This window comes from Panthera leo, chromosome A3, assembly GCF_018350215.1.
Source record: "Panthera leo isolate Ple1 chromosome A3, P.leo_Ple1_pat1.1, whole genome shotgun sequence".
NCBI lineage: Eukaryota > Metazoa > Chordata > Mammalia > Carnivora > Felidae > Panthera > Panthera leo.
In genome coordinates this window covers 103,273,372-103,289,859 of record NC_056681.1, presented here as the reverse complement: position 1 = coordinate 103,289,859, position 16,488 = coordinate 103,273,372, and the positions used below count along the sequence as shown (strand labels likewise).

Sequence of the window (16,488 nt, the reverse complement as noted above, 5' to 3'; positions counted from 1 at the left end):
CCTCCCGGGCCTCCCCTGCCCCATTCAGCACCGGCCTCATCCCAAGCCACCCCCCACTTCTCTTCCATACCCCGTGCGCATGGGGTTCTGCTGCCCTGGCCTCAGAACATTCAGTCAGAGCCTCTGGGGGGCTGGAGGGTCCCAAGAGGGAGCAGTGGACATGGTCAGGAGTACTCCTGGGGCGGCCGGTACAGGAGGCTTGGATGTGGGAACAGTGGCCCGGTGCACTCCTGGGGTGGCAGGCACGGGAGGCGTGGGGAGCCAGAGGAACCCTGGCAGGAACTCAGGAGCCACTCCCTTGCCTGCCAGCGAAGCAGCAGCCCGAGTGGAGCTGCCCCACACCTCACCTTCCCCTCCAGGCTCACAATATCCCGCGTGCGGCCAGCGGACGCCGCCTGCTCCTCCATTCCTAGTAGGAAGCACAGAGACCTACTGTAGGACAGGTTCTATATGCGAGCCGTTAGGAGACAGGCTCTGGAGGACAACTCCCCGGGTTCAAATCCCGGCTCCAGGACTCACCCTTCGCGTGCTTCAGCGTTTTATAAACTCTGGGTGCCTCACTTTCCCCATCCTTAAGTGGTGAGAAGTTTAGAGCTTTTCCCTGTGAAGCTGTTTATGAGGATTAAGTGATACAGGGCCTGTCAAGGGCTCAGCGCGGGCCTGATCCAGGCGAGTGCCAGGTGCAGATGGAGAAGAGAGGAGAGCTGAGCACCTGACCTAACGGATGGAGCAGAATTCGAACCCGGGCGGCTGGACAGTCTGTCCATGAACGCACGGCCCCCCACACCCGTCAGCCTTCAGCGCACACGCCTGGGTCTTGCTGTCCACACTGCCCCTGAGCACCAGCTGACTTCAGACGGGAAGGCTGCTGGGAACAGCGTCATGGCACCATGAGTGCTGTGCAGAGGGGCAGGGGGACGAGGGGGCGGCTGGAGCCCAGTTTGCTCTTGCGAAGCACTTCCTGAACTGCATATTCAGTTACCACAATATGAGTCAAGGTCCCTTTCAAGTGGCTTGCTGAGCTTCCCTCTGATCTGGCACAGCCTCCCCGGGATGGACAGGCAGCAGCCTTTCCTGATGAGCTGTCAGGCCCCTCCGGGACGCCCCTTTACTGGGCGCTGGCACCAGGCCCTACGCAGGCACTGATTTGCTTTCCCTACAACAACCCCGTAGGGCAAGGTCTGCTCTTGTCCCCGTTTTACAAATGGGGACACTGAGGCTCAGAGAGGTTGGGTCTGAGGTTGGATCACACCGCTGGTGGGGGCCAGGGCTGGGATTTGAACTCACGCCTGTCTGGCCTTCACCTGCCCCATTCTTCTGCCGGGCTCACTGTAGCGAGAGGAGGCGGCGTTCACCTCCCCTGCCTGAGTCAAGGAGAGGCCTGGCAGCTTTCTTGGAGTTCTTTTGCAGGTCAAGGCTGGGGAGGCGAGATTGTGGAGAGGGAAGGATTAGAACCAATGTCTGCCATCCCAGGAGGAAACAGGGGATTCTCTAGGCAGGAAATACAAGAGCCCCACTGACGGGCCAGGGTCCCCCTGTGCACTGATTCCCAATAAGAAAGGGGTCACTCTGCCCACAAAGGATCTCATCTGAAAGACCGAGGTTCCCTGGATGAGGGAGACAGCTACAAAAGGCTTTCACTAAAGCCTGGCTTCAGGACCAGGCACACGCCTGAGTGGAGGGGACGTGGTGAAGGGTCCTTCATCCTGGAATGGGGGCAGAGGGTAGGAGGGGCGGCAGCTTTGCCAGGAATGCACAACCCAAGACCTGTGTGGGTCCTGCCCCAGGGGGTCCTTTTGGGTCCCTGGACAAGAAGGAGGGATTCTCAGCGGCACTTAGGAAATGAGGGAGAAAAAAGGAAGCAGGTGCGTTTTGAAATAAACACAGCCTGTGGAATACCGACACTAGCCAAGAAGGTCTGAATTGTGCTGGTGGGGATTCAGGTCTTTGTTTTTGCTTTTGTCATTGTTGTTTTGATTCAGCTCAGGGGTTTTCTTCGTAATGACTACGAGGAAACTCCGAAGGCTATTAAAACAACAACAGCAAAAAAAAAAAAAAAACGGGACAATAACAACAGCTCAACAAATCTGACATTTTCAGCCAACTCACCCATCTGTTGAAATGGAAATGAGTCCGAACCCAAAGTCACATCTTTTCCCCCTCTGCTGCCCTCTCTGCACAACTAAGGATTGCACACAGAAGTCCAACAAAGTTGGGAGACTTGAATGACTTACCCTTCCTATAGAGATAAAGAATGTTCATCAGTATATTGAAAGCCCTGAGAAGTCCTGCGGTCATAGAAATAGTTTGACTATTTCCCAAGATCCCCAAACTTACTAGTCCAGAAAACTCTTTTTTTTCTGGCAAAAGGCCTATGTTACTTCCCTGTGAAGCACATACTGAGACCTGCTGGCCTGGCCATCTGTGGGGTGGGAGCAACATTGATCCCAGTGCTTATTTAGCAGACATGAACTTCTGCCTAACTGTAAGGGCCCTGGCACCTAGTCTTGCCCTGATAGTTTAGCCAGACCCAATGTTTAAAACCTTAGGGTGTTGATAGCACTTTTAATGATGGCTTGGGTTGAAACTAATGGGGTCTCAAACTGTGGCCCTTGGGCCAAATCTGGCCCACTGCCTGTCTCTGTAAATAAAGTTTTATTGGAACATAGCCATTCTCATTCCTTTACATACTGCCTATGGCTGCTTTTCGTTATAGTGGTAGAGTGGAATCGTTGTGACAGAGGCCATAAAGGCCTGAAAAGCCTACAATATTTACCATCTGACCCTTCAGACAAAAAGTGTACAGAACGCTTGTTTAGAAAAGAATCAGAACTCCCTTGAAATACTAACTCTGTTGAAGCCTCAATATCAGGCAAATTTTAGATTCTAAATCCCTGTAATTTGGGCCAACCCAGGTTCTGTGGTTAAGTTGTTGATGTAACTGGCCCACCCAAGGGTTCAAGTGTAAAGGGGTGTGTGTGTGTGTGTGTGTGTGTGTGTGTGTGTATGAAGAGGATGCAAGTAGGAACGGAGTGGGAAGGGAGAGGTTTTATTGCTTAAGAATATTGAGTTTGGAGTCAGAGCATGGCTTAGATTCCAGCTCCATCACTGGGCAAGTTATGTCATCGCATAGGCCTGCTTGATTATGTGTAAGAAACATGGAGATAATGTCTTTGGCTGGACAGGGCTGCTGTGGACAGTGAATGAGATCGTATATGCAGAGCCCCTCTGCCACGTCACAGAGGGCTCGGCCTTTTTGGTTAAATGTACCCAGGGTGTATGAAATGCCCGACAAATATGATTCAGGGCCGTATTCCAGGGGCAGGCAATATCTGGGCGAGACAAAACCCCCTTGCGTTCCTGGTTGGATGTTAGGCGCTAATTTGGGTCACTTCCCAAGTATGACTTTCTGCCCCGCTGGCAAATGCCAAGTGAGGGCACTGATGATCTCACACATAACTAGGGCACGTCCAACTCCTCCATGTACAAACCACGTAACCACCCGGGAAGCAGACGGCCCTGCAAGTGTAACCCACAGACTGAAGATGACCCATGGACAAGTGGCAAGGTGTGCGTGGCTTCTAGGCTGGGATTCACGACGCAACGCTGGGGATTCCAAGGGCAAACTTGAGCAGACCCGCTCTCTGTCAGCTGGCGAGGTCTGCCCAGAGAGACGCTAGTGTTTACCTGCCACAACCTTTAGGTTTTATTACACTCAGTTGCCTTGTATATTTAATAGGGAAATTTGCTGAAGTGGTTACTAAGCCACGAGGAAAAAAAAAAAAAGGAAGGGAGTGGGGAGCCTCTCTCCGACCCTATAGTCAGCAAAGCTGCCTCATTAATCAGACCTGCACTAGGATCCAGCGCTGTTCATGTTTAGGGCATTAAAACTCAAAGCTAAAATTGTAGCAGGAGGTAATTTGAGTACATGCAGCCTGTCTCTCTGCAATAGATTTATGATGTTTACCCAACAATGGATGGGAACTTTCAGGGAAAGAAGGGTTTTGCCCTCCTCCTTTTCAAAATACATCGTCAGCCCACAGTGATCAAGTTCCCAATTTTTGTGTGAGTGTGTGAGACTTTAAAAAAAAAAAAAAGCTGCAGGGGTGATAAAAGCAGATCTTGTATTTAATTTTCAGCAATCTGAGCACCGAGGAAGGATGATTGGAATGAGCTTTCCGGGAGACAAAGTGTTCTTGTGATGCTCTCACCCTGCACCCCTCTGCTCGAGATGATCTGCCAAGTATCACCCGCACGGGGCCCCCCGCTGCTGAATCCGGGACAGCTGGCCACTGTGCCTCAACAAGAGACTCAGAGAATTCCCAGCAAACGTCTCCAGGTTCCAGGCTGCGACTCTGCTGTCAGGTGCATCGTGGTTATAGTCCCCGGGGCTGAGTGCCAGTGAGTCCAGAAGAGCAAGACCTCCTATTTTCCAAGTTTCCCCACCTGCCTTCTGGGCTGAAACTCAGAAAGCAGGAGATGCCTCTCACAGAGAGGAGGGAGAGGCACAGCGGCTCCGAAGGGAATTCCTTTCTAGAAGGAGGTGACTCTACCATGCACAGGGAGCACAAGGAGTGGTCAGCCTGCGTGTGGACAGGGAGGCAATGAAGTGCACCCAGGAGCACCCATCTCCCTGGCGGCCGGTGATGGGAGCCAGGCGGCCATGGGTGCCTCTTCCAACTCTTGCTGGTCTTTGGTTGTACAGCTTTGCCTCAGACCTGCCGGATTGGTGATAGGTTGGGGACAATCATACCCACCAGATAGGGCTGTTTCACAAATTAAATTGAAATTTTTAAAATATTTGGTTTAACCAACCCGCTCTGAGTGTCAGCTTCGCCACTTCCTAACTGGGTCTCTGGGCAAGTTGCATGCCCACCCTGAGACTTCATTTCTCTCTCTCTCTTTAAATGATTGCTACTGAATCTGGAGCTCCAGATGATTAGAAATACATTATATGCTTTTTTATTTTGAGAGAGGGAGAAAGCACAAGTAGGAGGGGGCAGAGAGAGAGAGAGAGAGAGAGAGAGAGAGAAACCCAAGCAGGTTCCACACCGGCAGCGCAGAGCCCGATGCGGGGCTCAAACTCACGAGCCGTGAGACCATGACTTGAGCCAAAGTCGGATGCTTAACCGACTGAGCCACCCAGGCGCCCTTTCATTTCTCTGTCTTAAAATGAGGATGACGTTGCTACTTGCCCCATGGGGCCATGGATGAGTGTATGGAAGTGCTTTTGAGAACAATATAGGCTCATAGATTTTCAATAAATATTACACTCCTGTCTCAATTTGATAGAAAGATGCGTTTCTCTTTGAATTTGGATGGGTGTGGTGGGAATCAGAGATTGTATTTTATGCCAAAGTCACAAACGCTTTGCTACACGAGGGAGGCCTTTTTCCAAGGCGGGATGGGGGAGGAGGTTAGGAGAAGGAAATCGAAGGAGTTTCAAATGTGACTAACAGTTGTAATGATGAGGTAATGGGGAAGATTTATTCGCCGACGGAAGGAATACTTTTAAATCTACCCTTTTCCATAATGGGGCCCACTCTTACATAGACTGCAGCTTACATACAAGTATTTGTGTAATTTTGCAAAGAACGCTCAGTGTAGAAACACACACAAAGGAATGACATTCAGAGACACGACTCATGTTGCCTTTGCCTTAAAAGCACCCATTTCACCGTCTGGCTGGAGAAACACTGGCTTGGTCATTACCCAGGAACCCAGAGAGGAGGGGCCTTGTAGAAACTAGGACCAACCAGCCAACAAGAACAGTGACAATAAACACCACCACAACAAAATGACTCTTTTCAGCTTAGTGCATCTTAAAACAGCCCCCAACTTTCCAACTTCAATAGTTTGAAATGAATCAAGGGGAAGAAAAGATAGCATTAACCACGCACAACTGAGTTTCTCAAAAATATCTTGGGGCACCTGGGTAGCTAGCTCATCGGTTAAGTGTCTGACTTTGGCTCAGGTCATGATCTCACGGGTCTTGAGTTCGAGCCCCGCGTCCGGCTCTGTGCTGACAGCTCGGAGCCTGGAGCCTGCTTCGGATTCTGTGTCGCCCTCTCACTCTGCCCCTCCCCTGCTCACGCTCTGTCTGCTCTTTCAAAAATAAATACATGTTAAAATTTTTTTAAAATAAAATATCTTATTAACACAGCTTTCCAAATAAATCCTCTAACTTACCAGTCTCAACAAACTTGCAGTGACTGACGCTCCCTGTCGTCTAGGAAGGACACAGATGGGGAAATGAATGACATTTCCATTCTTTAGTATTCATCTGATGTCCCACCTTGTTTGCTTTGAGCTGTTTGCAGAGCTTTTGGGATGTGTGGAACCGTTTGCTAGTAAGGCCAGCTCAGGCCTTCCAGAACGAAGCCTCCCAACGAATTGCAGAGGAAGAAGAACTTCAGTTCTGTTTTTCTGCAGGGTTGACTCATATGTGTGTGTGTTCATAACATTTAAAGAAGTAATGTGCCTGGAGAACAGGAAGGGAGCTGCTTTACAAGCAAAGATAAGATGTGATTAGAGGATGAGGTTGATCAGATAAAGATACCACACACACAATTTGGATTTTAGCCGGTTCTTTAATTTATTCTGAGAGGAAAAGGGGGGGAGAAGGATGAGGACCGAGAGCGTTAGGAATTGGCTTCTCACGAGCTGCCTCTCTTAACACGCTTTGTGGGTTTTTTTCAATCCCATCTTTAAAAAGATGCGGCCATTTGTTTCCTCTTCTGGGACTCCCTCTCCTCCCCTTCATCCTTCATATAAGAAGGCGGGGAGAAACTTCCTTAGAAGTCCTATCTGTACCACCCTATCTCAGAAGACTTGAAACATTTATTCTCAATGTCCTCAGTTTTCCCTCCCCATGGGACCATTATTTGAAAGAAATTCCACCAGCATTCAACCAACAGGCACACATATCGTAGGTGCAAACAGTGAGGGGCAGGAGAGTCATTCCAAGACTGGGGTCTCCATCAAGTCTTCTGAACCCAAAGGACGTACAGTCATCTGTTACGACGTTGGTGGGACTCCATCACAATCTGAGCATGGAGAGGGTTTCCTCTTTCCCTCTAACTATTTCAAAGCATATTTTGGATCTTGTGGGGTTTTTGTTTAAAGTTTTTAATTTTAATTCCCGTATCATTAACATGCGGTGTTATATTAGTTTCAGGGGCACAACAGAGTGACTCAACATTTCCATGTAACACCATGTGCCCATCACAAGTGTACTCCTTAATCCCATCCCCCTACCTGCCTCCCCTCTGGTAACCCTCAGTTTGCTCTCTACAGTTAAGAGCCTGTTTCTTGGTTTCTCTCTCTCTTTTCGCCCCTTTGCTCATTTGTTTCGTTTGTTAAAATTTCCATATGAGTGAAATCGCATACTATTTGTCTTTCTCTGACTGACTTATTTTGCTTAGCATAATACCCTCTAGCTCCATCTGTGTCATTGCAAATGGCAAGATTTCTTTCTTTTTTATAGCTGAATAATATTCCATTGTGCGTGTATACACACACACACACACACACCTTTTTAATCTGTATCCGTATCATTAATGAACACTTGGGCTGCTTCCATACCTTGGCTATTGTAAATCATGCTGCAGTAAACATTGGGGTGCACGTATCCCTTTGAATCAGGTCTTGTATTTTGACAACAACTCCATGGGGCTTGAAGCCAAAAAGTCGTATCTTCATTTCATAGCTAAGGAAATTGCAGGGCAGAGGTTAAATGACACTTTCAGGTGGAAAACTTGTGCTAGAATCCGTGTCTTCCCCGTTCTGTTGGTTCCCTGTCATTGTTCCATTTATTACACAATATTCTTGGACAATCCACTGGCAGGGACAGTGCTTGTAAACAAAACACTGCCTGCCTGGGGAGAGAAAAGTAGTACCTTGCATATTGCAAGTCTATTTCACGGCTCGCTCTGAGGTCAGGACCTCCGATGCCCTCTTGACTTCCATCCCAAGACCTCAGAGGTGACAACGGATGGAAATGGAGTGAGGAGATGAGCATTTAATCAGAGTCCACAGGGGAATGGAGGGCGGAAAGTTACTAATTATTTTTGAGAGACAGAGAGAGACAGCATGAGCAGGAGAGGGCAGAGAGAGAGAGAGAGGGAGACCCAGAATATGAAGCAGGCTCCAGGCTCTGAGCTGTCAGCACAGAGCCCGACGCGGGGCTTGAACTCACAGACCGAGAGATCATGACCTGAGCGGAAGTCGGTCGCTCAACCGACTGAGCCACCCAGGCGCCCCCTGGAAAATCACTAATTAGAAACAACTTGGACTTTAATTGAATTGTTCTTCTCATTTCAGAAACCTTCCACAGAACGATTCCCCTCCCTCCATTGTCTTTGTAAGTTTTGCTGTTTTTGAATTGGTGTATTTCTATATTTTACAGTTTTCCTTTTCAGAAATTAGAATAAAGCAGTTCTTGGTCTCCTGAAGCAGATTTTGAGAAGCAGCAAAGTGAGGTTTTCAATCATGCACAAGACTGACAATTTAGCTAATAAAAATCCTTTTCCCCCCCCTGTTTCCTCAAAAGTCAGTTCTCAGAAAAACAATCATTTATTCTACCTACCCTGTTTACCAGCAAGGTTAAAAGTTCAGGCAAAGAAAGACATCAAGATATTTACATTAAAGCAAATCGATGCTTCTATACCACGTCTGGCTCTGCAGATTCGGAATCAGGGCCTGTCACGCTTGTCCCAAGAAGAGGAAGCAGAGTTCTGGAAGGCTGGTCCTATGTTTCTCCATCTCTCACTCGCGCGCTCTCTCTCTCTCTCTCTAAGACTATTCTCCTTTTCTGAGACTGCTGTCTTGGCCCCCCTGCCTTTTAGATCTTTTCTTCCTTTTCATATTTTATATTTATAGCTTAGGTCATTAGGACCCTACCCAAGTATTTTCACTGACGGTATGTTCCTACTATTTCCTGATATATTTGTTTTTTTTTTAATCCTCAATCTTTACAAATGAAAATAATAATGATCACAGCCACCATAACTGAATCTGTACATTATGCTTTCATGCATTACTGCAAACAGCCTCCTAGTTGACAGGATGAAGTTGGAAACCAAAGCTCAGAGATCCCACAGCTTGCCAGGGACCAGGCAGACCAGAACTGGGGGCGGGTCTACCTGAGTCTTGTAATTAATGGGGTCTCCATTGTTCCACCCTAAAGGAAAGGCCCCAGCACTGGCCATGCCTTCAGGGGCCATGACTGTCTTCGGAAGAGACGTGTCAAGGAAAGTGAGGTAGCCTTTACCTAACAGGAGCAGTGCTGTTGCCGAGGGACCGCACGTGAGGGCTGGGGCGGGGGCCATGCGGACAGCAGACCGGGCACCAGCTGCTCGGGGACCGGGTGGTTCACCCTCATGTGTTGTCAGCATATTGCAGCCCAGTAGATCCCAGTAGCCCAGTAGATCCGTGGTTGGATCTATGTCAGCATATTGCAGCCCAGTAGATCCATGGTTGGCCTTGGCTGCCTGTGCAAGAAAAGGCATTGTTGTGGGTGCCAGCAGGAGAGGTAGTGCTGGGAAAGGAACTCAGCTGTCCTCCAGCACGGACACCAGACACGACACTTGGAGGCCGATGTGCCCCTCGACTGGCCCTAGGTCAGCGAGGAGGGCAGGAGGATGGGGCCTCTGTTCAGGTGATCCTGTCCCGGGTACATCCTTCCTGCGGTGCTGCCTCCTCTTTGGGTGGTGCCATGAGAAGTTCTGCGGGGCTCTGAAGAGAGCCCCCCAATAAGGGGTGTGCTCAACACCCGTGCCGCGCACAAACACACCCACCCACAACCCGCACACATCCCAGATAACCCGTTTACCCACCCGCCTGCGCACAGCAGGGACTCCCACGGTATACACAACACGCCCGCCCCCACGCCCCCTCCACCCACGCACAGACACCCACCACGCACACCGCGGCACGTACACAGGTGCTCGCGCACTACCGACACCCACGGTCACCCCCCCACACACACACACGCACGCACGCGCACACACTCATGCTCAAGCTCCCGTTGTTGACTGTGCTCGTGGTAAGGCAGCCATGCCAGAACCGGCGATGAACCGCCAAATAGCTTTTCCTTCTCAAAGAGATGACAGGAGTGTGGGGGAGTTACGGTCGGTAAAGTAACTTCTGGAGGAAAGAAAACAGCAGATGGACGGAAGGTAACCTAAAGACAGTGACCGATTACAGGGCTGTGTTCTTCCGCCTCTAGAGGTTCCAAAGATAAAAATAATGGAGTAAGAATGGTTAAGGGCTGCAGGCGGGACCCTGTTTTGGATGCCACATTTCCCTCGTTTTTGCTTTTCTTCCTCAAACAGCAGCAGCAACCCCTTCTACTGATGTAACTCTTTTTATGGTTTCTTAGCCCAAATACCCTTCTCCGTCCCCTTGACTCTCAAACAGCCTCACTGTTTGCTGAGGGGTGGGGGCCTGCCTGGGACCCCAGAGAGCCTCTGACTGATTCCCCCCAAATTCCCCAACTAGCTTCTCAGAAGAATAAAGACCAAATTCACTTTACCAACATTTCCTCACCACCTACGTAAGGCAGGCACACGTTGGGCTCTGGAGGTAGAAGGTGTTACCACAGAGCTCTGACCTCAAGAGGCCCAGAGAGCTGAGCTCTAGCAGTTGTGCTCACGGGTCTTCTGGGATCTGGTGAGAAGGCAGATTCTGAGGCCAGGGGCCAGGGCGGGACCTCTGCCTTTTTTGACCTTCCAACCACACTTGGAGTAGTGGGCAGTTTGCAGAACCAAAGTGTATCCACATCCTGCCCCCCACCCCCCGGCCCTGCCAAAGACCCTCTGCTAAGAGGGCAGGAGGCAAGACCAACATGGCTGCCAGTGTTGAGGGAGGAAGGAAAAGGCTCAGGTAGCTGCCGCGTGGGCCTGAAGTTCTGCTCGGCGGAGGGGGTGCCCAGGACTCAGCAGGGACCCTTGGACTTTTGATTGCCTTCTGTTTTCAGTTATGTTCAGCTATCTTTCCTCTGTCACTTACCAGTCACACTCCTTTTTTTTTTTTTTTTAACGTTTTATTATTTTGAGAGAGAGAGGGAGAGAGCACGAGCAGAGGAGGGGCAGAGAGAGGGAGAGGAAGAGAATCCCAAGCAGGCTCTGCACTGTCAGTGCAGAACCCGATGCGGGGCTTGAACTCACACACCCGACTGTGAGATCATGACCTGAGCCAAAATCAGGAGTCGGACGCTTCACTGACGGAGCCACCCAGGTGCCCCGAAACTCAGTTTTCTTAACTGAAACAAAAGGATAATAATGCCATCTCTGGGGCCTGTGATGAGGCCTGGAAATACAGCAGACCCTTGAACAACATGGGTTTGAACTGAGCAGACCCACTTATACCTGGATGTTTTACAGTACAGCACTATGATGTATTTTCCCTTCTTTGTAATTTGCTTAATATGGCTTACTGCCTAATAAAAATAATACATATAACAAATAAAGTATGTGTGAATCAACCGTTTGTTGTTGGTAAGCCTTTTGGTCAATAGTAGGCCATTAGTAGTTGAGCTTTGGGGGGATCAAAAGCTATAGGCAGATTTTCAACTGTGTGGCGCGTTGGTGCTCCCAACCCCCATGTGGTTCAAGAGCTAACTGTAATGTGTGAACCACCAAAAGTTGTGTCCCGAACAAATGAAACTCAGGTGGTAGCTGGGATTGTTCTAGGTGCACGTTTATCCATCCAACTACTTAAGTGACCGTCCCTGAAAGGGCGGTACCTGTTGTAGACCTGGAAAAAGTGAGGCAGGGACCCCAGGTTAAAGGAGAGCATGTCCCACTCATCATGGGGACCCAGAGTGGCTTTTGAGGTCCTGCTACGTCATGTTAAAAGGGAGGCAGACCCATGATTACAGAAGTGAGAGCATAATGCATAGGCAGACCTCCAGGAGGTAATCCACTTCTGTTTGGAGACATCAGTCCTCCATGGACGCCTGTGACTCAAGGCCAGACGTGCTCCAGGTTGACTCCCTTCTAGAGGGTAAAAGCAATTGTGACTCGAAAGGAGCTCAGTGTTAACAAAAAGACATGTAAATCTAGAAATTTGAGGTCAAGCCATTTGTCAGAAAGCCTCAGCAGAGATAAGCATGTTGCCGCTCGCCCAGACTATGAAACCCTCACTGCTTTTGAAAACTGAGTCAAAGAACCCTGCGTGGGGATTCACGTGAAGGAAGCTGGGCACAGCTGTTTCAACTACAGTGCCTTTCTGAGCCAGATGCCCACACGTGGAGCAGGGCAAGAAAGTGGATTGTTTTCACTAAGTTTTCATCCACTGGATTCCTTTCTCTTACTGGCACATCTGATGAAAAGGGAGCATGGGGGCCAAGCAGCATGAGGAGGGAACTCCCTAAAGCCCCCGTGTGACCACCTCAGCCAAGGGCACGTGCACGGAGCCACGTTCTTGCTGGGCTTGAAGGATGCGCACCTCTAACTCCAGAGCAACTTGCAGACATCTTCGAGATACTGAGGTGCAAGGGAGAGGGGCTGGAAGGCTGGGAACGAGCAAGTATCACCGCCATTTTCCGAAGGAACGGGTTCTAAAAACTACAGAAGAGCAGACTCACTCCAGTTTCCGGACAAACCCAGAAGAGGCATCAGACAAAGTTCACAAGCATTTGGGAAGAAAGTGGTGGTCTTTAAGAGGCACCACGAGTTCTCTAAGAGAAAGTCATTCCATGCTAACCTCATTTCCTGTTTTGACGAGCTTCACCAGAACAGTCGATTAGGGGAATGCCCCAGAAAGTGCGTCTTGCTTTCAGTAAAGCATCTGAAAACCTCTCATCGTATCCTAGGTACATAAGATACCAAAGATGGGCCAGATGATGGAATGACCAGGAGAATTCACAGTAGCTGGGACAACCTTCCCAAAGAGGTCAGACCATGGCATTACCTCGGTCCTGCTACCTCTACTCCCATGCCCGCTGCTGGAGATGGCCGTCCTGGCTAGGCCACCCACTCGATCTCAACACAGACTCTTGGGTGTTTTCTCCCCACTGGCAAGTGAGGTTTGAAACGATTCTCGGCAGCTCTACACGTAGAGAGAGTTGAAGGCTCCAAGGTGACCGTGTCGGTCTATGGCTTCTTTTTTTTTTTTTTTTTTTTTTTTTTTTTTTGCTCCAGTTCTGTCCTTTGGAGGGAAGCAGAGCTATTCCCATGGAGACCCACAGGGGCCCTGTCCTCTGTTCTGTCCCACACTCCACTTTAAAACTAACTTGGGGGTGGGGGTGGGGAGACACTGAAGGTGTATTTATCACATTTGCCAGTCACACAAACCTCTGAGGAAAAAATGGCCTCCAACCATCAACTCGCAGGAGTTAGAAAGCTAGGGTGAAATGAGACAGAACAAATGTGAAGCCTATGTCCTTTTGAAAAACACAATCCCCTGTAAGAGTGCAACATTCAGGTATGTTTGGTTCTAGCTATGCTGCTACGTGCTTGAGTGTGACCAGAGAGGACAAAATAATGCCTCAGAGTCTCCGCTTTTACTATTTAATTCTTTCCACAATATTGAGCTTTTGCTCAGGGTGTTAGACAGGCAGTAAAAACCCTTTCCCTACTTAGGTTATGGCCTTGTTGTGAGGACAAAATAAGTCAGAGGTGGTAAAGTGCTTTGAAAAAGGGAAAGCTTCGAAATTCAAAATAGTATTATTATTTGTTGTAAGGTGCTTTCCCTCCAAAAAAAGAAAAAAAACTCTGACAGTCTCTGAGTGATAAGCAGAAAATGATTCAGCTCTGGCTTCTGCTTCTCCAGCTGTAACCCCAAACTGGCTGAGCTGGCTGAGTGGCCTCAGTGAGCCCATCTCAAAGCCTGAATTCCTACAGAACTCCAAACTCCTGCAGCACTCCAACCCTCCCCACCCCCCCCACCCCTTGGCAATCTGCTTTTCCAAAAGTTCTTCCTGGAAGGCCTGCTTCCCACTGTCCTACATTCTGGTAATGAAACAATCACTCAGACAGCTCCCTTTCCAGAGCTGGGGCTTCAAAGATGCAAACTGAAGGAATAGCCAGAGTCAATGCCAAATGACTTGAGTCAGAGCCTTGGACCTTTGTAGGTATTGTAAATTCTTCCGGATCCTACCATGCACTGCTTTGAAAGCGTGTCGTTCTTGCTGCTGCCCAAGCCCGGGCTCAAGAGGTGGATGAAAAATATATTGCAGGCCCAAGACAGGAGAGCAGGCCCTAGTCAAATTAACAGACTGAGATAATTACCTTAAACTTCCCTTTCATTCAGTGTAATTTCACTTGGTGGTTATAGGCCTCAGAGTTCACCCAGACAGAGCTGTCTGGTAGAACTTTCTGTGATGATACATGTGTTCTAGATCTGTGCTTTCCAATGCAACAAGCACAGCCCCATGTGGATGTTTACATTTAAATTAACTAAAATAAAAAGGAATTACAAATGTAGCTCCTCAGTCACACAGCCACGTTTTAAGTTTTCAGGAGATACATGTGGCTCGTGGCTACTAGCCATATTGGGCAACTTGGCCCCAGATCAACCGTTCTTCACCTTGGCTACATGACAGAATTACCTGGGCATTTGGAGCCTGGACATTTGGATTTTTGAAAACTCCTGGGTAATTCTGACGTCTGGCCAGGGTTCAGAACCATTGCCCCATCCACCTAGAATTGTGCGTTCAATTTATTTTTTCTCCTCCTGTTGTTCTTGAGAACGAAATATACCAGGACAGGGATGTGTCTAAAGGGGTTTCGGTATGTGTGAGCACCCCATGGGGCACGTCCATAAACCCACAACTGGGCTTGGGCTCTGTGTATTCTCAGGGGCTTTGCCTGTGTTTCCCCACGATACCTTTCTGCACTGCCTCCTCAGAGTTCTAGACTCTGAAAAACAGAACTGGCAGAGAAGGGAAAGGAACCTCAGGGCAGGGTGGGATCTTTGGGATCATCTGGTCTTCTTGGTGTTCTGCCGAGGAAAGTAGCACCTAGAGAAGTTAGATGATTCACCCAGGCAACAGCTTGCAGAGCGAGGACAAGGGCCCCATACTCCAGACTCCCCACTGAGGACACATCCCTCTGCTACATGGTTGCCTTTAATCTTCCAGGAACATAAGCAAATGAGATTTAACCCAAGGACATTGATTTGCAAGGCAAAACTTGGTTTCAGGTGAGAATCTGATTATCCAGGTAATAGAGAGTTTATGATCAACCTTTCCTGCCGGCCAGTATACTGACAGAAAGCCTGTGTCCCCACCTTGGCCACTCCATTTACCCCCTTAGATCACCAGAGGTAAATGGATTCACAATTTCCTCATCCGCCAAACAGTGGTTAGAATACTGGGCAACTCAATATCACAGAGTCAGTGTGAGAAGTGATAAGACAATGGATCCAGTCAACACATAATTATTGAGCAGAGCGCCAGGTGCTGAGGACAGACTGGGCAATGAGACAGACTAGAATCTTCCTTTATTGAACTGAAATTTGGAAGGCAGGTAGAGAGAGGTACACGGCCAATTAATGAGTGAACAAACAGCATAACTGTTGATATTGGTAAGTGCTGGGAAGGGGGAGGGACAGAGTGGGTCCCATCCAACTCAACTCTAGAACATGCCATAACAGTATGAGCCCAAGAAACGTCGTGGAACGAGGGTGACTGATGCGCGGGGGAAGAAAAGGAGGCAGCTGAGAAGACAGAGCTTTCCAGTAGAAAGCTCAAAGTTAGTGATGATTTGAGTGTGATCATTAACAGGCCACGATTAGAGTAGGTGTGGAAAAAGAGTTCCAAACGTCTTCCGGGGTTTAGTTAGGATCAAGCCCCAGGGGAAACCCTTCACCTGCACTCTGGCCGTGGGCAGCAGGTGGAGGCACTGGAGGGGGCCGAGTCCTGACTTTTCTGTGTCTGTGTCATTTTCGATCAACTGCGTCATAGAGCTTCTTGTTTCACCTCCCAGTTATTCTGAAACAAAAACATGCATGAAAAACACAGGTCACTGCCAACCGCATTGAGAGACAGTCACTCCAGTACATGGAAACCGAAAAGGGAAAGACAGATCATAAATGCCACAGTGAGCTGGGGAATCAAATTTATCACCACCTATTCAAACAGCGATAATCAACGAACATTGCGGGCGGTGATGATGGGGGGGGGGGTGGGGGGGTGGGGCGGGTGGGCAGCAGGGCGTTCGTTTAAAAATAATTCACAAGAGACAGAAAAGGCAGATGTTCCCAGAAGCCCACTACCTGTTTACTGAAAGCTGAAGTTAGTTCTGACCTTCTGGGTCAGGGTCTACTGCTGGGGCACATTGAGGCTCTTCCCCTACGTGCTCCTGTTGGCCTTGTTAAAGGGTCACACAGGACTTTCAGGACAAGTCTGGTATTTGCTCAGTGTTTGCCCAGGTGCTACACCGAGCAGCACTCCTCAAGGGTCCAAAGAGACGTGAGAGAGGTCACCAGGGAATTGCAGCCCAGTGAGGAGGGACAAGGAATATGGAGGCTGAACGTCTGGTC

At 49.1% G+C, this 16,488-nt stretch overlaps 1 long non-coding RNA gene across 5 annotated transcripts in view; it reads right to left on the bottom strand.

Annotated features, from left to right (window-relative positions):
• LOC122216344 overlaps positions 1 to 16,488 on the bottom strand; it is a 155,886-nt gene that overhangs the window by 75,507 nt on the left and 63,891 nt on the right. For 4 of the 5 annotated variants that reach the window (XR_006200844.1, XR_006200842.1, XR_006200843.1 and 1 more), the window contains exon 2: positions 15,816 to 15,937. This is a non-coding gene — a long non-coding RNA (uncharacterized LOC122216344). Of the gene's footprint in view, positions 1 to 15,434; positions 15,938 to 16,488 lie in introns of those variants that run through there. The other variant, XR_006200845.1, reaches the window with a different exon arrangement.